The 26,487-nt window shown below is 43.4% G+C and overlaps 5 non-coding genes and 3 pseudogenes across 5 annotated transcripts; all 8 read left to right on the top strand.

Moving 5' to 3' along the window:
- Nucleotides 1-4,100: 4,100 nt before the first annotated feature.
- Nucleotides 4,101-4,306, top strand: LOC141192536 (U2 spliceosomal RNA; annotated as a pseudogene).
- Nucleotides 4,307-5,424: 1,118 nt separating this feature from the next.
- Nucleotides 5,425-5,615, top strand: LOC141192762 (U2 spliceosomal RNA). The gene has a single exon (XR_012266069.1). It is a non-coding gene; the product is annotated as a U2 spliceosomal RNA (small nuclear RNA).
- A 1,112-nt stretch (nucleotides 5,616-6,727) lies between these two features.
- On the top strand, nucleotides 6,728-6,918 carry LOC141192761 (U2 spliceosomal RNA). The gene has a single exon (XR_012266068.1). It is a non-coding gene; the product is annotated as a U2 spliceosomal RNA (small nuclear RNA).
- A 6,106-nt stretch (nucleotides 6,919-13,024) lies between these two features.
- LOC141192539 (U2 spliceosomal RNA) lies at nucleotides 13,025-13,232 on the top strand (annotated as a pseudogene).
- A 1,115-nt stretch (nucleotides 13,233-14,347) lies between these two features.
- On the top strand, nucleotides 14,348-14,510 carry LOC141192603 (U2 spliceosomal RNA; annotated as a pseudogene).
- Nucleotides 14,511-15,034: 524 nt separating this feature from the next.
- LOC141193140 (U2 spliceosomal RNA) lies at nucleotides 15,035-15,219 on the top strand. The gene has a single exon (XR_012266435.1). It is a non-coding gene; the product is annotated as a U2 spliceosomal RNA (small nuclear RNA).
- Nucleotides 15,220-16,334: 1,115 nt separating this feature from the next.
- Nucleotides 16,335-16,525, top strand: LOC141192759 (U2 spliceosomal RNA). Its single transcript, XR_012266066.1, has one exon. It is a non-coding gene; the product is annotated as a U2 spliceosomal RNA (small nuclear RNA).
- Nucleotides 16,526-22,630: 6,105 nt separating this feature from the next.
- Nucleotides 22,631-22,825, top strand: LOC141192558 (U2 spliceosomal RNA). Its single transcript, XR_012265930.1, has one exon. It is a non-coding gene; the product is annotated as a U2 spliceosomal RNA (small nuclear RNA).
- The last annotated feature ends 3,662 nt before the right edge of the window (nucleotides 22,826-26,487 follow it).

Raw genomic sequence — 26,487 nt, 5'->3', positions numbered from 1 at the left:
GAGGCTAAAAGGAAGGCTGAGAAAGATCATAAAGGGGCGGTCGGTAAGGCCAAAAAAGAGCGCCAAAAGGCTGACACCGAGCCCAAAATTCCCACTGGGTCTCACGAGAGCGAGGGCGGTACGTGGCATTTGGTGAGGTCTCATAATAAGAAAAAGAATGGTTCCGTGGAGGTGGCTAATAGGGAGGAGATGGATACATCCCCTCACGGGGGTGTAGACTCTGGAATCCCGAGGTCCCGGGGCTCTGCTGCTCCAGGTGGGGCCCCGAACCTGGCTGCCTCCGGGGACTCTGAGGCTCCGCCATGTGCGCAGCCTGCCCCTGTGTTACGACCCTCTGCGGGTCAGCAGGGGAGTGCGGAGCCTCTCGGAGACCCACCTGACGAGAACCTAAATGGTCAGCCTATGGAGACCCAGTGTAACCTTTCTCTCAATATCCTTCCGAGCTACACCCCAGTAGCGTCGGGTCTTAATTTAAGTGAATGTTCCTTCTCCGATGATGAAGACTCTTTGATAACGGTGGATTCAGAAGAGGGCGTTGGTGAAAGTCCAAGTGGTCTGATCCGTCCATCGGATAGGTAAAGTCCAGTTTTTGTTTCTTCCTAACCATTTGTTATGATGGCTGACATTAGTGGTGTTTCCCTCAATGTGAGAGGCATAGGATCCAAGACCAGAAGAGCTACTGTTTTACATTTTTTAACCTGTTTCACAGCTTCTGTTTTCTTTTTACAAGAATGTCATATCCCTCATAAGATTTCTTACAAAAAATATAAGGAAGAGTGGAAACATGGTCCATCGGTCTGGTCTGGATCAAATGCAACCGTATCAGCCGGGGTAGCTATACTTTTTAAGGGAAATGTGTCTATTGATTTTATCCAAGATATTTTACCGGGTCGTATTCTTTTAGTTAAGGCTTTTATTGATGGGACAAGATGGCAGTTTTTAAATTTTTATGGGTCACCTGATAAAAATGAAAGGGCTGATATGCTGGAAATTTTACCTTTATTTATTAACATTTCTGAACCTTTTATCCTGGCAGGTGATTTTAATTGTATTTTAAAAGGCGAAAGCCGACGCTCCGGTTCCGTGAGTAGAAATTATGACAAAACGTCTGGAATGTTAAGCAATATTATAAATGATTGTAAATTAACTGATGTGTATAAAGAATGTAACAAGGATAGCCCTATAGACGCTGGTTTCACCTGGAGCAATTCTACATGTAGCTCCAGGATAGATTTTGTATTAGGTTCAGAAAAAATACTGCCAGTGAAATGTGAAGTTTTAACTAATATTCTCTCAGATCACAAGGTTTTATCTTTTAGAGTGAGGATTAATGGAAAGAAGAAATGTGGTAAGAAATCTTGGAAATTGAATGTGTCCCTTTTAAAAGATCCACAAATTTTATCGGATTTTATTGAGTTTTATGTAAAGTGTAGAAAAAGGAAAAACCCCAATATTTCTTTTAGCTCCTGGTGGGATAGAATGAAAATAAACATTAAAGATTTCTTTATAAAGAAAAGCATACAAAAAGCTAAAGAAAAGTTTGAGATCTATAATTTTCTTAATATCAGGTTACAGACATTGTACAAATTCAAAGACAATGGTCTGGATGTAGGTAATGATATATTGAGTCTTAAAGGAGAAATTTCAAAGTGGTTGGAACAAAAAGGAAAAGAACTGATTTTTCGTTCAAAGGTAAAACACGTAGAAGAGGATGAGACTTGTTCCAGGTATTTTTTTAAGAAAAACAAACAGGCGAAAACAATAATTGATAACATAGATGGAGATAATAATATCAACGTTATATTGGATAAGGTAAATGTCTATTTTAATGATCTTTTTAATGTAAAAACTGTAGACCATGATTTAATACACACTTTCCTGGGGGAGATCAAGTCCACCCTAGATGCTGATGCCCAAAGTTTTTTATCCCAACCTCTATGTGAGGAAGAGATTTTAGAAACCATGAAGAGTTTTAAAAATGGTAAAGTGCCCGGCCCTGATGGTATCCCCATAGAGTTTTATATAAGTTTTTATGATATTTTAAAAGATGATTTGTTTAATTTGTTTTCCGAAGTTTTTAATAATAAGGTTTTACTCAACTCATGGAAGAAAGGTGAGGTATCACTACTATACAAAAAAGGTGACAAAACGGATCTTAAAAACTGGAGGCCGATAACTCTTTTAAATAGTGATTACAAAATTATGGCTAAGATCTGTGCAAATCGGTTGAAAAAGGTGATACATAAAGTAATTCATGCAAATCAGGTATGCGGGGTACCTGGGCGTAGTATCTGGGACAATTTAAACCTGGTGAAAGATTGTATTGAAGATGTAAAAACCAGAAAGACAAAGATGTCAATCCTAGCGGTGGATTTTGAGAAAGCTTTTGACCGCGTGTCTCATTTTTATCTTTTTAAAGTTTTAGAAAAAATGGGCATTCCGGGTGGGTTTTTATTGTCTCTTAAAGCTTTTTATAATGATTGTACGAGTAAGATTTTAGTTAATGGTTTTAAAACAAAAGAGGTAGTTTTAAAATCAGGGGTGAAGCAGGGTTGCCCTTTGTCCCCCCTGCTTTTTATATGTGCTATAGAACCCCTTTTATGTACAATACGCCGGGATAAGCAAATATGTGGAGTACCCTTACCCGGAGGGAACGGTCTACAAGTTAAAGTTGTAAGCTATATGGATGATGTAGCAGTGTTTGGATGTGATGTACCTTCAATACAAAAAACGATAAGCCAAATTCAGTCTTTTTGTACAGTTTCCGGTTTTAAAATTAATCTTACTAAATGTAATATTTTAAATGTCGGGGGGATGAGTTTACATGATGTACCAATTGAAGTTACAGATTCCATTACTATTTTAGGTGTTTCTTTTAATGAATCTAATAATGGTTTTAATAGCTGGGATGCGGCAGCACAGAAAATTAATCAGAAAATCTGCATGTGGAATATGAGAAAGCTGTCAATGGAAGGTAAAGTTCTGATTGTAAAAATGGTGATATTACCTATCCTGTTATATCTTAGTTTGGTGTTCCCCCCTCCTACAAATTTGTTGAAACGAATTACAAAAGTATGTTTTACCTTTTTTTGGGGCTCAAAAATGGAGAAACTCAAAAGAGAAATTGTGACAAAGCCAAAGGTTAAAGGTGGGAAAGATTTCCCTGTTTTAGATAAGTTTCTTTTAATACATTTTTTCTGTTTCTGTTTTAAAACCCTTTTTAAAGATAATTACCTTTCCTATTTTATGCGTTTTAACACTGGTTTTCTCATGAGAAGGTTTGGTTGGTTTGAAACGGTTTTATCCTTTCCTTATGCTTTTAACCTGCCTGCACATTATGAGATTTTAAAGAAAATTATTCTTGATTTTAATTTGAATAAGAAACAGACAGGGGATCTATGTAACAGCAAGACACTACTCAAACAAATTAGTACTGATGTGACGTTGTGTGATATTGAACGTTATGATGATGACAAAACTGTACACATATGGAAAATGATTAACGCCCCTTATCTTTTTAATGTACAGAAAGACATGTCTTGGAGCTGCGCACACCACTGTCTTCCTTGCCGGGCATTCCAGTACAGAAGAGGTTTTGTGAGGTCTGCCATCTGCCCAAGAGAAGGTTGTCAAGAAGAAGAGACAGTGAAGCATCTTTTATGGACTTGTGCTTTTGCTAAAGAGTTCTGGAGAAGATTAATCCCCCTGCTGGAGAAAATGGTGGACCTCAAGGACTTTAATTTTGCATCAGTGTTATATGGTCTTCTGGAATGCCCAACAATGGACCAAAAAATAATGGCGTGGAAGACAGTGAATTGTGCCAAGATAGCGCTCTGGAATGCTAGAAATATTGCTGTTTTTAAACATGAAATGTTACCAGTAGATGATGTTTTAGCCTTTTGTAAAAGTGAAATGTACATATACTATTTATTGGACAGGAAAAAGAATGTAACGTTGGCAGGCAAATGGCTTTTTAACCTATGGAATATTTGAAGTCTTGTAAAATTTGCTGTGATGGAATTTTTATTTTTCTTTGAAGTCCCGAAAGTGTAATGTGGATGTAATGGTTTTATTTCTGTAATTTGTTAAATTTTAAATAAACGGTTTTTATCCCCATGTGGGGGATAGCCAAATTAAAAAAAAAAAAAAAAAATCTGTTCTTATCAGTTTAATATCTGATACGTCCCCTATCTGGGGACCATATATTAAATGGATTTTTAGAACAGGGAGATGGAAAAAGAGCTTGCTCTGTCCACTCCACGCATTGACCTGGTATTGCAGTATCTCCAGGACCGGTGCACCCCTTCTTTAATGCAGTTTCTAAAATCAGAAAGAATTGAATTCAATGTTTTTTGTTCATTTTGCTTGTTTGTCGGATTTTGGGATGGACTCTTTGGCTTTGCTTTTCTTCTCCTCATTGGATTTTTCATGTTCAAAGTTGCAGAAGCCAGATTACAAGCTCATTTTGGTTCAACTTCAGCAACTGTGCATTGCATTGCCATGTAATGTGATGCAATGCTATCTTTCTAGCTCTCCCTTTTTACTTCCTTTTGGATAAACAGACATATTAGGCAAGCATTTTGGAGCTTTCACCTAAATAACTACAGGTGGTGAGATAAGCTGCACAATATAATTGACCTTTCAGTATATTGTTGCACACACACCATCTATTTAGCAAATGCCCTTGTTATCAACAGCAGCCTTTTAAACTCACCTGAGCTAACAGGTATGTGCGCTGGTTACTCTGCTGCGCTTAAAATTTCTTTTTTGGTTTGCTACAATGCCTTTTCTGAAACGTTGTCTCCTTCTGCTGGAACACTGACTTCTTTCATTTAATGCCTGCAGACTATAAAAGAGAACCCAACCCAAAAAGTTTGGTTGATTAGTCTGTGGCATTCTGTTAAACTGTTGCTTATGGCGGTCTCTGTGAGCTTCTCAGCGACATTCAGCCAGCCAGGTATCCTGCCTGCAGTAGATGGAATGTGGCAATGGAACGCTGGCTGCACGTGTCATAATAGGCTCTGAGCCTTTATATACCTGTGCACAGCAGCAGCCACCTTCAGTCTGCTGCTGGACAGCCAGCAGCAGCAGCAGCAGCAGGAGAGGTATGTAATCAGGAGCCCTCCTGCTAAGGGTAGACAGCTGCTCGTTCCACCCCACCCCCCGCCTTAATTGGTTCTCCTCCCTTCCAACGGTGTTGAGGCGGGTGGGAACAGCAGGGGGTGAAGGTGCTGTGTTTAAAGAGGTGGAGTTATGCAGATCTAAAACGCGTGGATTGCAGCAGCAGCAAGCCGAAAAGTGCAGGCATGTAAGGGATCTAGAGGTTGACAACATGTCTTCTTAACGGGAGTCCAGGAGCTCATCTCCACAAATGGACTTTTCAGGATCCTTGGGTGGCTCCGTAGTTTGAAACCAATTCTGGTTATCGCTTCTCGGCCTTTTGGCTAAGATCAAGTGTAGTATCTGTTCTTATCAGTTTAATATCTGATACGTCCCCTATCTGGGGACCATATATTAAATGGATTTTTAGAACAGGGAGATGGAAAAAGAGCTTGCTCTGTCCACTCCACGCATTGACCTGGTATTGCAGTATCTCCAGGACCGGTGCACCCCTTCTTTAATGCAGTTTCTAAAATCAGAAAGAATTGAATTCAATGTTTTTTGTTCATTTTGCTTGTTTGTCGGATTTTGGGATGGACTCTTTGGCTTTGCTTTTCTTCTCCTCATTGGATTTTTCATGTTCAAAGTTGCAGAAGCCAGATTACAAGCTCATTTTGGTTCAACTTCAGCAACTGTGCATTGCATTGCCATGTAATGTGATGCAATGCTATCTTTCTAGCTCTCCCTTTTTACTTCCTTTTGGATAAACAGACATATTAGGCAAGCATTTTGGAGCTTTCACCTAAATAACTACAGGTGGTGAGATAAGCTGCACAATATAATTGACCTTTCAGTATATTGTTGCACACACACCATCTATTTAGCAAATGCCCTTGTTATCAACAGCAGCCTTTTAAACTCACCTGAGCTAACAGGTATGTGCGCTGGTTACTCTGCTGCGCTTAAAATTTCTTTTTTGGTTTGCTACAATGCCTTTTCTGAAACGTTGTCTCCTTCTGCTGGAACACTGACTTCTTTCATTTAATGCCTGCAGACTATAAAAGAGAACCCAACCCAAAAAGTTTGGTTGATTAGTCTGTGGCATTCTGTTAAACTGTTGCTTATGGCGGTCTCTGTGAGCTTCTCAGCGACATTCAGCCAGCCAGGTATCCTGCCTGCAGTAGATGGAATGTGGCAATGGAACGCTGGCTGCGCGTGTCATAATAGGCTCTGAGCCTTTATATACCTGTGCACAGCAGCAGCCACCTTCAGTCTGCTGCTGGACAGCCAGCAGCAGCAGCAGGAGAGGTATGTAATCAGGAGCCCTCCTGCTAAGGGTAGACAGCTGCTCGTTCCACCCCACCCCCCGCCTTAATTGGTTCTCCTCCCTTCCAACGGTGTTGAGGCGGGTGGGAACAGCAGGGGGTGAAGGTGCTGTGTTTAAAGAGGTGGAGTTATGCAGATCTAAAACGCGTGGATTGCAGCAGCAGCAAGCCGAAAAGTGCAGGCATGTAAGGGATCTAGAGGTTGACAACATGTCTTCTTAACGGGAGTCCAGGAGCTCATCTCCACAAATGGACTTTTCAGGATCCTTGGGTGGCTCCGTAGTTTGAAACCAATTCTGGTTATCGCTTCTCGGCCTTTTGGCTAAGATCAAGTGTAGTATCTGTTCTTATCAGTTTAATATCTGATACGTCCCCTATCTGGGGACCATATATTAAATGGATTTTTAGAACAGGGAGATGGAAAAAGAGCTTGCTCTGTCCACTCCACGCATTGACCTGGTATTGCAGTATCTCCAGGACCGGTGCACCCCTTCTTTAATGCAGTTTCTAAAATCAGAAAGAATTGAATTCAATGTTTTTTGTTCATTTTGCTTGTTTGTCGGATTTTGGGATGGACTCTTTGGCTTTGCTTTTCTTCTCCTCATTGGATTTTTCATGTTCAAAGTTGCAGAAGCCAGATTACAAGCTCATTTTGGTTCAACTTCAGCAACTGTGCATTGCATTGCCATGTAATGTGATGCAATGCTATCTTTCTAGCTCTCCCTTTTTACTTCCTTTTGGATAAACAGACATATTAGGCAAGCATTTTGGAGCTTTCACCTAAATAACTACAGGTGGTGAGATAAGCTGCACAATATAATTGACCTTTCAGTATATTGTTGCACACACACCATCTATTTAGCAAATGCCCTTGTTATCAACAGCAGCCTTTTAAACTCACCTGAGCTAACAGGTATGTGCGCTGGTTACTCTGCTGCGCTTAAAATTTCTTTTTTGGTTTGCTACAATGCCTTTTCTGAAACGTTGTCTCCTTCTGCTGGAACACTGACTTCTTTCATTTAATGCCTGCAGACTATAAAAGAGAACCCAACCCAAAAAGTTTGGTTGATTAGTCTGTGGCATTCTGTTAAACTGTTGCTTATGGCGGTCTCTGTGAGCTTCTCAGCGACATTCAGCCAGCCAGGTATCCTGCCTGCAGTAGATGGAATGTGGCAATGGAACGCTGGCTGCGCGTGTCATAATAGGCTCTGAGCCTTTATATACCTGTGCACAGCAGCAGCCACCTTCAGTCTGCTGCTGGACAGCCAGCAGCAGCAGCAGCAGGAGAGGTATGTAATCAGGAGCCCTCCTGCTAAGGGTAGACAGCTGCTCGTTCCACCCCACCCCCCGCCTTAATTGGTTCTCCTCCCTTCCAACGGTGTTGAGGCGGGTGGGAACAGCAGGGGGTGAAGGTGCTGTGTTTAAAGAGGTGGAGTTATGCAGATCTAAAACGCGTGGATTGCAGCAGCAGCAAGCCGAAAAGTGCAGGCATGTAAGGGATCTAGAGGTTGACAACATGTCTTCTTAACGGGAGTCCAGGAGCTCATCTCCACAAATGGACTTTTCAGGATCCTTGGGTGGCTCCGTAGTTTGAAACCAATTCTGGTTATCGCTTCTCGGCCTTTTGGCTCAGACCTAGTGTTTGGACAAGAGGTTCCTTGTGTACTAGCCCTCGGCCTTCCAGCATCGCCACTTCGGTGGCTTAAGCTGGATGCTGCTATAGGGGGAGAGTGAGGAGGAAACGAGAAGGCGATTCCTGAAGCGACCATGGGTGTCAAGCTTCGCTTTGCTGGGACCGGGGATCCCCGGGTCAAGAATGCTTTCCGTATCGAGGTCTCTGAGGAGAAGAAGGACCATTTCTCGTTGTCATACCTGGTCAACGCCATTTTCTATGAAATCCTGAAGATCCAGAAGTCGGAGATCATCTGTTTGCAGGAGTTCAGAAGGGAGCATAGGTACGTCTTGGTGCTTTCTTCTATGGCGGCTTGCCAAAACCTTTTCAAAACTCTTCAAGTCCTTTCAGAGCACCCTCAGCTGGATGGACTTATCTTCACTGTACTCTACTCTAAGGGGGATATCCCGGTGGTAGTATTCATGCACAACCCCTTTATCTCCCGGGATGATATCACTGCATTCCTGAGAAGACACTGCATTTTTGTGCAATTCTCCCATAAAATCTTAAATGGAGAAGGGCTGTGGACTGGGAAGTATAAATACTTTGTGAGGTTTGGGATAGACCCTCATGGTCCTGGAGGTATTCACTATCCTCCCCTGAACTTTACAATTGGAAGAGACTCTGGATATCTGTTTTTTCCCGAGGCGCCATTGTTCTGCAGGAGATGCAACATGTTCGGGCATATCCAGGATTTCTGCAAGCAATTGCCAAACTGTAGAAAGTGCAATAAGTACGGTCATCTGGCGAAGGATTGTTCCAACCCGGTGGTATGTGATGCCTGCGGGGAGGAAGGACATGTGATTCGGGATTGTAAGGCTAAAGTCAAGCCTAGGTCCTTCTCCGAAGTGACCAAAGGTAAGCCTACTGTCCCTGCTGTTACCCCACAGGTGACTACTGCAGAGATCAATGAGGAGACGGAGCCCCCTGAGGTTGAAGATCTGGTGGGTGAGGCCCAGAACCTGTTGGACCCTCCGGCCCCTGCTGGGCCAGGTATGGAGATCTCCGAGTTGGATGTGGACCTCCCTCATCAGTCCGAAATATGTGGTGAGGGTGACATGGATGTGTCTCTAGCTCGAACCCCTGCATTGTCCTGGGGTGCTACAGACGAAGAGGTGGCCAGGGATGGTGGCCAAGGAGACTTTACTTCTGGGAGGTCTTTTGATGATGATGATACTCCTGAACTGGCCAATAAAAAACCCAGACGAGAGTACTCACCTGCCAGCGGAGGGTGCGACAGTCCTGCAAGTGACCGCATTTACCCGCAGGATGTCTTCTCCCCTGATGCTCCTTACCTTGGCATCCCTGAGAGCATCAACACCTTTGGGGTGCTTTCCCAGTCTGATGATAATGGATGAGTATGGTGTGATCAACATTGAGTCATGTATTTCTTTTCATTAATTAATGTCTTGCCAATCTGGTTGGGATGTAGTGTCCCTAAATGTAAGGCAGATCAGATCTAAAATCAGAAGAACAACTGTTCTGGACTACCTGAAACATTTAGGTGCTGATGTTTTTTGCCTTCAGGAGTGTGGGATTCAGGATGCTCCTTGTGACAAAGACTGGCCTTACGGACAGCATATCTGGTCAGGGTCTAATCATAATAAAAATGATGGGGTGGGGATATTAGTTGGGAATAAAGAAATTTCTATTGATAGTTATATTGTGGTGGAGGTGGGCCGATGTTTAATTGCATTTTTGAGTTATAGAGGGTGGCGGGTCAGAATTATTAATTTATATTGCCCTACAGGGAAGGAAGAGCGGCTTGCTCTTCTTGAAAAATTAAGTTTTTTTCTTCCAGGGAAATCTCCCACTATTTTTGTTGGGGACGTTAATTGTGTCACAGAAGGAAAGTGTGACATAACAGGAAAGAAATTGTCCCATTTAATTTGTGATTTTTCCTTTTTAGATGCAGCAGTTGTTGTTCTTGGCATGCCACCACCGCCGACATACCATGCTGACCGTGGTGAGATTCATTCCAGAATTGATTTAATGTTATTTTCTAAAAATATGGTATGTTTGGATTTTTCTCAACAAAAGGTACCTTTTTCGGACCATGAATGTTTGAGAGGCGTGTTTTGTGCGAATGGTGACCAAGTGTATGGCGGTGGGGTATGGAAGTTGAATGCAAGGCTGTTAGAGGATGATGAGGTGATGAATGAGTTTAATGTAAAGTATGAAAGATGGAGAATGCGTAAGAAGGATTTTGTGTGTGTTCTTGACTGGTGGGACTGGGTGAAAGTGCAATTTAAAACTTTCTTCAAAAAGTGGGGCTATAGAAAAGCTGCCAGATATAGGAATAGGTTTAATGACCTTAATAGACGGATTGACTGGTTGAGAAAGTGTGTTGCAAGTGGTTTGGAGATGTCTGATCAACTTACTGAGGCTAAGAATGAATTGAAGCGTGTGTTGGATGAGAAAGGAAAGGAAATTATATATCGTACTAAAATTGAGCACCTGGAGAAAAATGAGAAGTGTACGAGGTTCTTTTTTAAAAAAATGAATGGTAGGAAGACTGATATGAATGAAGTTGTGAATGAAAGTGGAACCAACTGTATGGGTGAGGATGTGCTGAAAGAAGTGAATAGGTTTTATAGCAAGTTGTATGATGAGAAATGGATTGACTCTGGGCTTGTGTCATATGTTCTGAATGGTGTGGAGAAAAAACTTGATTCTGAGGAGCGTGATCTGTTGTGTGAGGATGTAGTTCTGGATGAAGTGAAGAATGTGGTGTGGAGTGCTAAAAAGAGTAAGACTCCTGGAAAAGATGGTATACCTGTAGAGTTGTATGTGAAAGCATGGGAAGTTTTGGGAACAGATTTGACTGAGGTATGTAAGTATATGTGGGTGAATGGTAGGTTGTGTGAATCAATGAAAGAAGGAGTGGTTGTGCTTGTGTATAAAAAGGGTGAGAGGAAACGTTTGGAAAACTGGAGACCAATAACACTGCTGAATTCGGATTATAAGGTCTACAGTAAGTTACTGGCAAATCGTATGCGTGAAGTGATTGGTAGTGTTGTGGAGGAGGACCAAGTATGTGCAGTGCCTGGAAGAAGTATGAGTGATAACTTGTTATTGTTGAGAGATATGATTGGGGATTGCAAGGATAGAAAGCAGAAATGTATGACTTTAGCTATTGATTTTGAGAAGGCGTTTGACAGGGTTTCGCATGTGTTTTTGTTTAAAGTACTGGAAAGAATGGGGTTTCCTAGAGAATTTGTGAATTGTGTAAAATCATTGTATGATTGTGTGTCAAGTGAGTTCTTGGTTAATGGGTGGCTGTGTGACAAAGTGAAGATTAGGTCAGGGGTAAGGCAGGGGTGTCCTATGTCCCCCGTCTTATTTGTATGTGTAATAGAACCATTGTTATGTTTGATTAGACGGGATAAAATGATGAGAGGTTTGTTGGTGCCTGTTAGTGGTGGTAAGCATGTGAAAGTGTTAGGTTATATGGATGATGTTGTGGTTGTGAGTGAAAGTATGGCTTCTTTGAGTAGAATTAAATTGCTTTTGGATTTTTTTGCTGGTGCGTCTGGTTTTAGGGTAAATTGGAATAAATGTAGTTTTAAATGTTTTGGAGATAGTAGTATTCGTATGGATGGTGTAAAGTGTGAAGAGGGTGCAATCAAGATTTTGGGCGTATTATTTAATGATGACTTAAAAGGGAATGAAAGTTGGGAAGAGTGTGGTATGCGGGTTGAACGTAAATTGAATTTTTGGCGAATGAGAGAATTGACTCTGCGTGGTAAGGTGTTAATTATCAAAGCAGTGATTCTCCCTATCCTGCTTTATGTGGCGACTGTTTTTCCTTCTCCTTACAGGAAAATTAAGAGAATAGAGAAGTTGGTATTCACATTCCTGTGGTGTAGTAAGATGGAGAAGTTGAAGCGGGAGAGCCTTTTTAAGGCTTGTCAGCATGGTGGGCTGGCCTTTCCCAATATTGAAGTTTTTTTAGGCCTTAATTATATTAAGACTGTGGTTATTTTGCTGGGTAAAGGCAATAAAGGTGCTTTTATGGCTAATTATTCTGCTGGATGGATGTTGTATGGGTTATGCTGGAGGAAGAGAGATGCGAGTGTGCCTGTGGCCTTTAAGTGTCCTGTTTGGTATGAGGTGATTGAGAAATTTGTGAGAAAGCATGATTTGTTGAGTGTGGGAATGAATGATTTTAGAATGACCAAGAATGTGGTGAAAAGAATGAGTGCAAATGAGGTAGAGTGTAATATTGTTGGGCTGAGAGAGAATGAGGTTTCAGATGCATGGAAGAAGTTAGATACGTATGGGATGTCAAACAAACAGAAGGATGTGGTGTGGATGACTTTACATAATATTTTACCTGTGAGAGAAATGCAGAAGAAAAGAGAGTTGATAAGAACAGATGTGTGTCCGAGAGTGGGATGTGGTGGTTGTGAGACTGTCAGGCATGTTATGTGGGATTGTGAGTACGCGTACAGTGTGTGGAAGTGTGTAGGTGGATTGTGTAAGGGTTTAGCAGGCGTGAATTTTGTGGATTGGCGTGTGGCGATGTTTGGAATTGGTGCGTGTAGTCGGTCTAAAGATAGAATTTTATGGTTGATAATGGCTTGTGTGATGGAGAGTTTGTGGGATGCAAGGAACCTTGGACTTTTCAAGAGGAAATCTTTATCAGTGAATGAATGTGTTAGACTTATTCTTTCAAGACTATACCTGATATATAAGTTGGACAGCAGAGGCGGTGGTGGCACAGATGCCGAAGGGATTTGGAAATTTAAAAAGTGGCATTACCTTATCAAATACCAGTGATTTTTTTCTTTGTGATTCCTTGAAGTTTCTGCATTTGTGTTACGTAAAGGATGTTCCCTTGTGATTATATTTCGTCTTATACTACTGCTAAATAAATAGAACCATGATGATGAGAAGTTTTAAGTAGCAAATTTTGGAGAAATTCATACTGTTTGCTAAAAAACTAAACTGAATGGTTTAAAAAAAAAAAAAAAAAAAAATCTGTTCTTATCAGTTTAATATCTGATACGTCCCCTATCTGGGGACCATATATTAAATGGATTTTTAGAACAGGGAGATGGAAAAAGAGCTTGCTCTGTCCACTCCACGCATTGACCTGGTATTGCAGTATCTCCAGGACCGGTGCACCCCTTCTTTAATGCAGTTTCTAAAATCAGAAAGAATTGAATTCAATGTTTTTTGTTCATTTTGCTTGTTTGTCGGATTTTGGGATGGACTCTTTGGCTTTGCTTTTCTTCTCCTCATTGGATTTTTCATGTTCAAAGTTGCAGAAGCCAGATTACAAGCTCATTTTGGTTCAACTTCAGCAACTGTGCATTGCATTGCCATGTAATGTGATGCAATGCTATCTTTCTAGCTCTCCCTTTTTACTTCCTTTTGGATAAACAGACATATTAGGCAAGCATTTTGGAGCTTTCACCTAAATAACTACAGGTGGTGAGATAAGCTGCACAATATAATTGACCTTTCAGTATATTGTTGCACACACACCATCTATTTAGCAAATGCCCTTGTTATCAACAGCAGCCTTTTAAACTCACCTGAGCTAACAGGTATGTGCGCTGGTTACTCTGCTGCGCTTAAAATTTCTTTTTTGGTTTGCTACAATGCCTTTTCTGAAACGTTGTCTCCCTCTGCTGGAACACTGACTTCTTTCATTTAATGCCTGCAGACTATAAAAGAGAACCCAACCCAAAAAGTTTGGTTGATTAGTCTGTGGCATTCTGTTAAACTGTTGCTTATGGCGGTCTCTGTGAGCTTCTCAGCGACATTCAGCCAGCCAGGTATCCTGCCTGCAGTAGATGGAATGTGGCAATGGAACGCTGGCTGCGCGTGTCATAATAGGCTCTGAGCCTTTATATACCTGTGCACAGCAGCAGCCACCTTCAGTCTGCTGCTGGACAGCCAGCAGCAGCAGCAGCAGGAGAGGTATGTAATCAGGAGCCCTCCTGCTAAGGGTAGACAGCTGCTCGTTCCACCCCACCCCCCGCCTTAATTGGTTCTCCTCCCTTCCAACGGTGTTGAGGCAGGTGGGAACAGCAGGGGGTGAAGGTGCTGTGTTTAAAGAGGTGGAGTTATGCAGATCTAAAACGCGTGGATTGCAGCAGCAGCAAGCCGAAAAGTGCAGGCATGTAAGGGATCTAGAGGTTGACAACATGTCTTCTTAACGGGAGTCCAGGAGCTCATCTCCACAAATGGACTTTTCAGGATCCTTGGGTGGCTCCGTAGTTTGAAACCAATTCTGGTTATCGCTTCTCGGCCTTTTGGCTAAGATCAAGTGTAGTATCTGTTCTTATCGCTTCTCGGCCTTTTGGCTAAGATCAAGTGTAGTATCATTTGAAAAGGCAGTTTTGTCCTTGGGCTGCCCTAGTAAATTGATGCATATTACACACTGGTTTGGTGCACTTGTTAGTACGCCAGGTGGCTCATAGAGTTATCTGATGGAAAACATGGCCCTCCAGGATCGAAGTCACTAGTCTGTGTAAGTGTGAGGGCTTTGGAGCAATGTGCCCCAGGAGTAGGCGCCCTGGTGGGAGTCCAGGCTTACTGGGACTGGGAACCCCAGAAAGACTTGGCTTCGTAGCACGCCGCACCTTTGCCAATCATACTTTCTGAGCAACCCCCCCTATTCCTGGCCTCCGGGCTAGGAAGGGGAATTTTTATAAACCCGGTCGGAGGTCCGGTCAGCTTTGGGCTGAGAAACCAACACAGGCTCCAGCTCCACTAGGGTGGCAGCCTAGATGGAAGCTGGGAGCACGAAAATGGCTCTTCTCCGGCTTCGGCTAGGGAGAGCATCGGAGATCCGTGACCCTCGCTGTGGCCTTCTGGCTCGGAGGGATGGGGATGGTTTATTGGGGACCCTCTCCTCCGGGAAGGGTCCACATGAATCCTCGCCTCGTGCGCTGTTTTGGTGTGACTTCGGTCACATTTTTCAGTGCCTTGGATGCAGCTTCAATCAAAAAAAAATCTGTTCTTATCAGTTTAATATCTGATACGTCCCCTATCTGGGGACCATATATTAAATGGATTTTTAGAACAGGGAGATGGAAAAAGAGCTTGCTCTGTCCACTCCACGCATTGACCTGGTATTGCAGTATCTCCAGGACCGGTGCACCCCTTCTTTAATGCAGTTTCTAAAATCAGAAAGAATTGAATTCAATGTTTTTTGTTCATTTTGCTTGTTTGTCGGATTTTGGGATGGACTCTTTGGCTTTGCTTTTCTTCTCCTCATTGGATTTTTCATGTTCAAAGTTGCAGAAGCCAGATTACAAGCTCATTTTGGTTCAACTTCAGCAACTGTGCATTGCATTGCCATGTAATGTGATGCAATGCTATCTTTCTAGCTCTCCCTTTTTACTTCCTTTTGGATAAACAGACATATTAGGCAAGCATTTTGGAGCTTTCACCTAAATAACTACAGGTGGTGAGATAAGCTGCACAATATAATTGACCTTTCAGTATATTGTTGCACACACACCATCTATTTAGCAAATGCCCTTGTTATCAACAGCAGCCTTTTAAACTCACCTGAGCTAACAGGTATGTGCGCTGGTTACTCTGCTGCGCTTAAAATTTCTTTTTTGGTTTGCTACAATGCCTTTTCTGAAACGTTGTCTCCCTCTGCTGGAACACTGACTTCTTTCATTTAATGCCTGCAGACTATAAAAGAGAACACAACCCAAAAAGTTTGGTTGATTAGTCTGTGGCATTCTGTTAAACTGTTGCTTATGGCGGTCTCTGTGAGCTTCTCAGCGACATTCAGCCAGCCAGGTATCCTGCCTGCAGTAGATGGAATGTGGCAATGGAACGCTGGCTGCGCGTGTCATAATAGGCTCTGAGCCTTTATATACCTGTGCACAGCAGCAGCCACCTTCAGTCTGCTGCTGGACAGCCAGCAGCAGCAGCAGCAGGAGAGGTATGTAATCAGGAGCCCTCCTGCTAAGGGTAGACAGCTGCTCGTTCCACCCCACCCCCCGCCTTAATTGGTTCTCCTCCCTTCCAACGGTGTTGAGGCGGGTGGGAACAGCAGGGGGTGAAGGTGCTGTGCTTAAAGAGGTGGAGTTATGCAGATCTAAAACGCGTGGATTGCAGCAGCAGCAAGCCGAAAAGTGCAGGCATGTAAGGGATCTAGAGGTTGACAACATGTCTTCTTAACGGGAGTCCAGGAGCTCATCTCCACAAACGGACTTTTCAGGATCCTTGGGTGGCTCCGTAGTTTGAAACCAATTCTGGTTATCGCTTCTCGGCCTTTTGGCTAAGATCAAGTGTAGTATCTGTTCTTATCAGTTTAATATCTGATACGTCCCCTATCTGGGGACCATATATTAAATGGATTTTTAGAACAGGGAGATGGAAAAAGAGCTTGCTCTGTCCACTCCACGCATTGACCTGGTATTGCAGTATCTCCAGGACCGGTGCACCCCTTCTTTAATGCAGTTTCTAAAATCAGAAAGAATTGAATTCAATGTTTTTTGTTCATTTTGCTTGTTTGTCGGATTTTGGGATGGACTCTTTGGCTTTGCTTTTCTTCTCCTCATTGGATTTTTCATGTTCAAAGTTGCAGAAGCCAGATTACAAGCTCATTTTGGTTCAACTTCAGCAACTGTGCATTGCATTGCCATGTAATGTGATGCAATGCTATCTTTCTAGCTCTCCCTTTTTACTTCCTTTTGGATAAACAGACATATTAGGCAAGCATTTTGGAGCTTTCACCTAAATAACTACAGGTGGTGAGATAAGCTGCACAATATAATTGACCTTTCAGTATATTGTTGCACACACACCATCTATTTAGCAAATGCCCTTGTTATCAACAGCAGCCTTTTAAACTCACCTGAGCTAACAGGTATGTGCGCTGGTTACTCTGCTGCGCTTAAAATTTATTTTTTGGTTTGCTACAATGCCTTTTCTGAAACGTTGTCTCCCTCTGCTGGAACACTGACTTCTTTCATTTAATGCCTGCAGACTATAAAAGAGAACCCAACCCAAAAAGTTTGGTTGATTAGTCTGTGGCATTCTGTTAAACTGTTGCTTATGGCGGTCTCTGTGAGCTTCTCAGCGACATTCAGCCAGCCAGGTATCCTGCCTGCAGTATATGGAATGTGGCAATGGAACGCTGGCTGCGCGTGTCATAATAGGCTCTGAGCCTTTATATACCTGTGCACAGCAGCAGCCACCTTCAGTCTGCTGCTGGACAGCCAGCAGCAGCAGCAGCAGGAGAGGTATGTAATCAGGAGCCCTCCTGCTAAGGGTAGACAGCTGCTCGTTCCACCCCACCCCCCGCCTTAATTGGTTCTCCTCCCTTCCAACGGTGTTGAGGCGGGTGGGAACAGCAGGGGGTGAAGGTGCTGTGTTTAAAGAGGTGGAGTTATGCAGATCTAAAACGCGTGGATTGCAGCAGCAGCAAGCCGAAAAGTGCAGGCATGTAAGGGATCTAGAGGTTGACAACATGTCTTCTTAACGGGAGTCCAGGAGCTCATCTCCACAAATGGACTTTTCAGGATCCTTGGGTGGCTCCGTAGTTTGAAACCAATTCTGGTTATCGCTTCTCGGCCTTTTGGCTAAGATCGTATGACTGTACCTTGATTGGTGCGAGTCTCCTGGAGGAATCCGGACCCTTTTGTGGCGGATTTTCTGCTTTTTCCTGTGGTATTCCATACCGACAGAATCCAAGATGTCTTTTGTGAAGAACACCATCCATTTTTCCGTGGATCCATCTGACCAGAACAAGAACAACGTGGTTTTCATTGTCCAAGACATCGTTGAAGGCAAAGCTGGAGCAAGACGTTCTGAGATCTTCAGTGTCAACGAATTTTCACGTGAAGGTAATTATGACGTTACCTTTATGGACCAGGATGTTTGCCTTAATGTCTTTGAATGGCTCCGTGGTCACTCTAGTGACCCCTGCTTGGAAGGAGTTAGATGGGAACCTTTGTTTGGTCTGCAAGAAAAGGAGGTGACTGTGACTGTCTATAACCCTTTTACAGACCCTGAGCTGCTGGAGTGCTTCCTCTCTCGCTACTGTGAATATGTGCGGAAGGGAGTGAAGCAAGTCAATTGTCTAGGAATCTTTAACTGTCAGTATAAATTCCGTGTGAAATTGAAAAGGGATCCTGACAGTGTGGGGGGCTTTAGACACCCTCCATCAAATTTTTCCGTTGCAGGCCATAGAGGTTTCCTCTTTTACCCAGGCCAGCCCATGTTTTGCCGTAGATGCTTTTCTTTCGGACATACCATGGTAACATGCCTTAAAGGGCAGTGTTGCCGAAATTGCAGAAAGGAGGGGCATATGGCCAACCAGTGTCCAGAGGCCAAGTCCTGTGATGTCTGTGGGAGTAGTGATCACATGTATAAGGACTGTCCTATGAGTGCACCTAGACGTTCTGATAAAGAACAGAAGGAGGAGGAGCTGGAGAGGAGGCAGATGGCAAGCGCACTGAAAGTGCTGGAAAGATTGGAGAGGGAGGAGAGAGAGGGAAGGAGGCGGGAAACTGGTAGAGCCTCTCCCTCTACGGCGCCAGAGGAGGTGTCCCTGAGACCATGTTCTTCTTCTGCTGAAGAAATGAGGAAGAAGCGGAGGGAAGAAAAGGAGTTCTGGAGGGAAGTGGCAAAGGTGGAGAAAAAGGCAGTGTCTGCGAGAATATCTAGGAAAGTGGTGGAAGCAGAGCTGCCTGAGATGATGACTTTTGGAGAGGCAATGGACGCAACAGGATGTGAAGTGCAAATCTCGGAACCCGACAGTCCTGAACACCCTTCGGGTCCTGAAAACATTGAAGATTTTTCTTCGGAGGATGATAGGGGTGCAAAGAAGAGTCGTAGGGAGGATGGTGGGGGCAGTGATGATGCAGATTTTAGTGAGCCTCAGAGGAAGATCAGAACTGCCAGAATGAGGAGTGTGGCTGGTGAAGCCAGCGGGTCGGAAACCAGCTGTTCTGTTCTGATGGCGGAGGAGGATAGTGGTGGTGCTGGATAGTGTCACCATATAATATTGTAAATGTTTTTTCTTTTTGTCCTCTTGTGAGCTTTGGTTTAGGCCAAAGGCTATTTCTTTGTGTAATTGGTGAAGGAGTAGAAGTATTATGGGATTTACCATAGTGTCCCAAAACGTAAGAGTGTTTAAAAGTAAAGTAAGAAGAGCTGCTATTTTTGAGTTTTTAGCTATGCAAAATGCATCTATTTTTTGTTTACAAGAATGTGGGGTAGTGGATGGTGTGAAAGGGGATGAATGGTCTTATGGAGCGTCTGTGTGGTCGGGGAGTGCATGTAATAAGAATGATGGTGTGGGTATTTTGGTTAAAGGAAGGGAGGTTGTTTTGAGTGATTATTTGGTTATTGAGGTGGGGAGATGTATCCTTGCTAATTTTGTATACAAGAATGTAAAGTTTTGTGTTATTAATGTTTATGCGCCAGTTGAAAAAAATGAGCGCAAAAATTTATTTGAAAAAATTAAGCTTTTTGTTCCAGGAAGAATACCTGTGGTAATTGTGGGTGATATGAACTGTGATGTGGGGAGAGTGAATGTGGATGTGTCTGGGAAAGCATTATTGGAGTTAGTGAATGATTTTGGGTTGTGTGATATGCAGCGCGTGTGTAACATGAATCCTTTGTTGAACACTTTCTTTTCTGAGAGTGGTAGGGTACAATCCAGATTGGATTATTGTTTTATTTCTAAAAATATGGTTTCTGTTAATTATAGGCAGGAAAACGTTCTTTTTTCAGATCATGTGTGTATGTTGTGTGAGTTGGATATAAAAGTTGATGGAGTGTTTGGGAGAGGATTGTGGAAGTTAAATGTTAAACTGTTAGAGAATGAAGATGTGAGAAAGGAGTATGAAAGGCGGTATGAAGAATGGTGTAAGCATAAAAATGAGTTTGGGAATGTTTGTGAGTGGTGGGACTGGGTGAAGAAACAAACAAAAATGTTCTTTAAAAATTTAGGATACAAGTATGCAGCAATTAAAAGAGAGAGTTTTGTTAAACTGAACGCGCGGTTGAGCGTTTTGTATAAGTTAAGGGAAGGAGGAGTTGAGGTGGAGGAGGATATTTTAGAGGTAAAAAAGGAGATTAGTGAGTTTTTGTTGGAGAGAGGGAGAAGCATAGTGTTTAGGGCAAAGATTGATAAGATGGAGCAGGATGAGAAATGTTCTCGGTTTTTCTTTAAAAAAGTTTTTGGAAAGAAACAGAGTATGAGCGTGGTGTATGGAGCAGATGGAAGTGAGGTGAGTGGAGAGGATATGTGTGAAGAGGTGGCTAAGTTTTATGAGGATCTGTATGCAGTGAAACAGAGGGATGAATGTTTGGAGAATGATGTTTTGAGTGTGTTAGAGAGTAAGTTGAGTGAAGCAGAAAGAGAGAGAGTGATGGGTGAGGTGACTGGTGATGAGGTATGGAAGGTTATGTGTAGTATGGCTTTGAATAAGACGCCGGGGGAGGATGGCCTCCCAGTAGAATTTTATCGTGTGATGTGGGGTGTGATTGGTACGGACTTTGTGGATGTATGTAAGTATATGTGGGGAAACATGGAGGTGACTGAAAAGTCTGAGGAATTGGAGGCCAATAACGTTACTTAATTGTGATTATAAAATCTATGCAAAACTTATGGCTAATAGGATGCGTGATGTGATAGAGAGTGTGATTGGGGATGAGCAGTGTTGTGCGGTACCTGGGAGGCGGATTCATGAGTGTGTGTGTATGTTAAGAGATTGTCTATGGGATTGCATGGGTCGTAAGAAGAGTGTATTTTTGTTAAGTTTGGATTTTGAAAAGGCTTATGATAGGTTGTCGCATGGTTTTTTGTTCAGAGTGTTGTTAAAAATGGGTTTTCCGGCTGATTTTGTTGGGCGAGTGAGAAGTTTGTATGCGGGTGTTTATAGCTGTGTTTTAATGAATGGGTATGTGGGTAGGAAAGTGAATGTGTTTTCGGGTGTGCGACAGGGGTGTCCTTTGTCCCCTGTAGCATTTATTTGTGCAATTGAGCCATTGTTGTGTATGCTGAGGAAAGATAAGGTAATTCGTGGTGTGCAAGTGCCGGGAGGTGGAGGAAAAGAATGGAAGGTGAGTGGTTATATGGATGACGTGTGTGTATTATGTGATTCTGAATGTTCGGTGAGGCGGGTGAAGTTGTTAGTGTCTATTTTTTGTGGTGCATCTGCGTTTAAAGTGAATTGGGAAAAGAGTGAGTGTAAGGGTTTTGGAGGCGGAAGTTTAAGTAGGGATGTAGGTGTGAATGTAGTGAATGGACCTATTAAAGTTTTGGGTGTGAAGTTTTCAGAGAGTTTGGATGGGAAAGAAAGTTGGGATGATGCGAAAGGAAAAGTTGAGCAGAAGTTGAATTTTTGGAAATTGAGGAGTTTATCCTTTTTTGGGAAGATTTTAATTGTTAAGAGTGTGGTGTTGCCAATATTTTTATATATTGCGGTAGTATTTCCACCAGGATATATGTGTATGAGAAGCTTGAATAGAATTTTATTTGTTTTTTTGTGGAACTCGAAAATGGAGAGAGCTAGGAGAGAAATTTTGGTTAAAAGAGTGGAAAAAGGTGGTTTGGGTTTTCCGAATTTGGACGTGTTTTTTGGTGTGAATATCGTTGTGTTTGTTTTGAAAGTGATTAGGGCGGATGGAAAGTTTTCATCTATGTGTAGGTATTTATTTGGAGCGTATTTGTTTCGTTTAAAGTGGCAAGAAAGGGATTTGCGATGTCCGATTGCTTTTGAGGTGCCTGTATGGTATGTGTGGGTTTATAAGTTTTTGGTGAGGTATGAACTGTGTGATGCAGATGTGAGATTGCTGGAGAATAAGAAGGCTGTGTATAGGATGATTGAATGTAGAGAGGTAGAATGTGGAATAAATATGGTTAGGGGTGGTGATGTGCAGAAGGTTTGGAAGAAAGTGCGGATGAGTGGTATGACCAACAAACAGAGTGAAGTTGTGTGGCAGTCTTTACATGGAGTATTACCTGTGAGAGAGTTTCAGAGGAATAGAGGTTTGGTGAGGAGTGAAATGTGTCCAAGAAATGGCTGTGGTGGAAGGGAAAGTGTGTTGCATGTTTTTTGGAATTGCCAGTATGCTAGAGATGTGATTGGGAGAATGGGGCCTTTGTGTAAAGAATTGTGTGGTGTGAATATGTTGTCTTTTGAGTTGTTTATGTTTGGTTTGGGAATATGTGATGGGACGAAGGAAAGAGTCTTGTGGTTGATGCTTGCATGTATAAAGGAAGTGTTATGGGATGTGAGGAATGTGTATGTGTTTAAAAGGAAGGAAATTGCTGTAAAGGATAGTGTGAAGGTGATTTTGGGGAAGATGTATGTGTGTTTCCTATGGGACAAAAAGAGGAGAGGGGAAGTGGATGCAGAGGGAATATGGAAAGTTAAAAAGTGGAGATATATTGTTAGTACCTCTTGATTTTTGTTATTGTTGTTTTGAAATATGAAATAAATATTTCCGATGATGATGGGGACAGCAAATTGCGTATTGGATTTGACGCAGCTGTTTTGATGGAATTTTCCTTTGTCTGGTTTTCATAGACTGTGGAATTTCCTCGTCTGAGGAGAAAAAAAAAAAAAAAAAAAAAAAATCTGTTCTTATCAGTTTAATATCTGATACGTCCCCTATCTGGGGACCATATATTAAATGGATTTTTAGAACAGGGAGATGGAAAAAGAGCTTGCTCTGTCCACTCCACGCATTGACCTGGTATTGCAGTATCTCCAGGACCGGTGCACCCCTTCTTTAATGCAGTTTCTAAAATCAGAAAGAATTGAATTCAATGTTTTTTGTTCATTTTGCTTGTTTGTCGGATTTTGGGATGGACTCTTTGGCTTTGCTTTTCTTCTCCTCATTGGATTTTTCATGTTCAAAGTTGCAGAAGCCAGATTACAAGCTCATTTTGGTTCAACTTCAGCAACTGTGCATTGCATTGCCATGTAATGTGATGCAATGCTATCTTTCTAGCTCTCCCTTTTTACTTCCTTTTGGATAAACAGACATATTAGGCAAGCATTTTGGAGCTTTCACCTAAATAACTACAGGTGGTGAGATAAGCTGCACAATATAATTGACCTTTCAGTATATTGTTGCACACACACCATCTATTTAGCAAATGCCCTTGTTATCAACAGCAGCCTTTTAAACTCACCTGAGCTAACAGGTATGTGCGCTGGTTACTCTGCTGCGCTTAAAATTTCTTTTTTGGTTTGCTACAATGCCTTTTCTGAAACGTTGTCTCCTTCTGCTGGAACACTGACTTCTTTCATTTAATGCCTGCAGACTATAAAAGAGAACCCAACCCAAAAAGTTTGGTTGATTAGTCTGTGGCATTCTGTTAAACTGTTGCTTATGGCGGTCTCTGTGAGCTTCTCAGCGACATTCAGCCAGCCAGGTATCCTGCCTGCAGTAGATGGAATGTGGCAATGGAACGCTGGCTGCGCGTGTCATAATAGGCTCTGAGCCTTTATATACCTGTGCACAGCAGCAGCCACCTTCAGTCTGCTGCTGGACAGCCAGCAGCAGCAGCAGCAGGAGAGGTATGTAATCAGGAGCCCTCCTGCTAAGGGTAGACAGCTGCTCGTTCCACCCCACCCCCCGCCTTAATTGGTTCTCCTCCCTTCCAACGGTGTTGAGGCGGGTGGGAACAGCAGGGGGTGAAGGTGCTGTGTTTAAAGAGGTGGAGTTATGCAGATCTAAAACGCGTGGATTGCAGCAGCAGCAAGCCGAAAAGTGCAGGCATGTAAGGGATCTAGAGGTTGACAACATGTCTTCTTAACGGGAGTCCAGGAGCTCATCTCCACAAATGGACTTTTCAGGATCCTTGGGTGGCTCCGTAGTTTGAAACCAATTCTGGTTATCGCTTCTCGGCCTTTTGGCACGATCTATCAGGTTTACCTGTGTGGTCTTGCCTGTGAGGTGCTCTTGGTACCCTTTCTCTCGGCCTGGGGGGATCGTTCCTCTTCGGAGGGACTTAACCCCCCTGCTGCTATTGGGAGGAAGGATTAGTCCGGGAGCAACGGGAAGGGATCCCATGAAGGCTTGCGCCTTTCAGAGAGAAGAGTCGGTACGTTCCTGAGTGAAGGATGCCGGCAACGCTCACATATTCATCGGGTGATGCCCGGATGCGGAACACCGTGAGGATTGAAGTTGGAGCAGGATCGAGGACAGAGAAGAATTTGTATTACATCTGCCATAGGATTCTGCTTGGAGTTCTGGAGTTTCGGCGGGAAGACATATTCTGCTTCCAGGACAATGAGTACAAGGGGACTTACACCATCACCTTCAAGAGCCAGGGATGCTGTCACCAACTCGTACAAAAGGTAAATGAGAAAAACTACTTGGATGAATTGGATGGACTAACCTTTTGTCTCTTGTATGCCTATGACGAGATCCCTATCGTGGTGCATTTCCCGAACCCCTTTGTGGAAGCTGCAGACATCTCGACCTACCTTATCCGTTATTGTGACGATCTGAGATACCTGGGCACTGTGAAGAACGCGGTAGGCTTCTGGTGCGGCAAGAGGAGGTACATGGCCCGTCTAAAGAGGGACCCAAGCGGAGTGGGAGGAATGCTACACCCTCCCTCAACATTTGTGATCGGTAAGAGCAGAGGCTACTTATTTTACCCTGGAATGCCGATATGTTGCAGGAACTGTGGACAAATGGGTCATACCCAAACGTCCTGCACGGGCAGGAAAGTAGACCGCTGCAATAATTGCAGCTGTTACGGACATTTAATGAAGGACTGTCCCGTTGGGAGGAAATGCAATCTTTGTGGTGAGGCGGGGCACATGTTCCGAGGATGCCCCAACAGGACCAGGACCAGGACCTACGCAGAAGCTGCATCTTCTGCAGCTGAGCCGATGCGCCCGCCGGTCTTCACTGGCGGGCCGGCGTCGGAGGGCGGTTCGAAGGGCGAGAAGGCTGGGATGGAGCAGGGAGCCGGAGGCCCCTCTGGGGCGGCCCCTGCATCGAAGTCCCTTAACGATGGGCGGACCTCGCATGGACCGGAGCGGAGGGGTCCTCCTTCTGGGAGGGTATCCTCCGTGTCGATGGTTCCCGATACCGATCCTGTTGGGCTGGAGGGTGGTGCCCCTGTGCGGTTGGCTACAGGGGACCACGCAGCGATGGCCTCAGGATCTTCCAGGGCGATTAGCCAGCCAGATGAGGGGGCTTTGCTTCTAGGTGGCGAACATCAGGGAATCGGTGTTGGTGATCTTATCCTGATGGACCAGTCTCTCCCGCTGGAGGAGGTGGAGGAAGAGGAGGACTGTACCAGTGACCTGGTGGAGTCTGCGCCGAAAAAGAGACGGAATGTCGAAGCCCCAGCGTCTCCTGGAATGTGGCTGGGAACCGTGACCTACGAGGGGGCAACCGCCGGCTCACAGAATATCGAGTCGTTTGGGTCCTCTAGCCCGGATGTCCTGGAGCAATTTGACATACAGGGCTTTGAGTCAGGTGTCCTCATGGAAGATCCACCACCCTGACCTATGAATGCCGACATTAAGACTTGTCTCACTGAATGTGAGGTCATTAAAGAGCCCAGTTCGTAGGGCTGCTCTATTCAAGTATTTAGAAACCGCTGACTTTGACATTTGTTTATTACAGGAATGCGGGTTACAACATGCACTAAATTATAATGACATCAAGACAGATTGGAGACTGGGGCCCTCCATCTGGTCTGGCTCCAATGACAACAAGTCAGCGGGGGTGGGCTTCCTCTGTCGTGGGAGAAATATTACTGTAAATGCTGTCACAGAAATAGTACCAGGCAGAGTGGTTTTAGTGCATTTTAAATTTAATGGTTTTACCCTACGTGTAATGAATATTTATGCTCCCCCTGATAAGCAAGAGAGAATTAATTTATTTGGGATATTGCCATTGTACTGTACTGGGTCATCTCCCCTGATCGTAGGGGGTGATTTTAATTGTCTTTGTGCTAGTGAACAACGAGCGGGGGGTGACCCTTTACGCAAATTGGATAAGTCATGTCATCTATTGAAAGATTTTATAACTGATTTTAAATTATGCGATGCGTGGAGGTCACTCCTGCCGACGGACCCTGGTTATACGTGGTCCGGAAGAGGGGTGTCCTCCAGGATCGATTTTATTTTCCTATCAGATGATTTTAACCCTGTAAAATGTGTTTTAACATCAAATATATTTTCTGACCATAAGGGCTTGGAGGTGCACCTAGAATACCGGGATGAACAGAGGGTCAACAGGGGCCTCTGGCGTCTAAGTACTTACCTGCTGGAGGACCCTCTGATTCGACAAGACTTTGGTAAAGCCTATCAAGCCTGGCGGCGACAAAAACCTTCTGATGCCCCTATGGTAACCTGGTGGGAAAATTTGAAAAAAAAAGTCAGAATGTTTTTTATAAAAGCAGGGAGACGTAAAGCT

Source organism: Phyllobates terribilis, unplaced genomic scaffold (assembly GCF_046119375.1).
Source record: "Phyllobates terribilis strain yellow unplaced genomic scaffold, ASM4611937v1 Scaffold_63__1_contigs__length_7903474, whole genome shotgun sequence".
NCBI lineage: Eukaryota > Metazoa > Chordata > Amphibia > Anura > Dendrobatidae > Phyllobates > Phyllobates terribilis.
The sequence above is the reverse complement of the archived record's forward strand: the minus strand, read 5'-3'. Positions and strand labels throughout refer to the sequence as shown.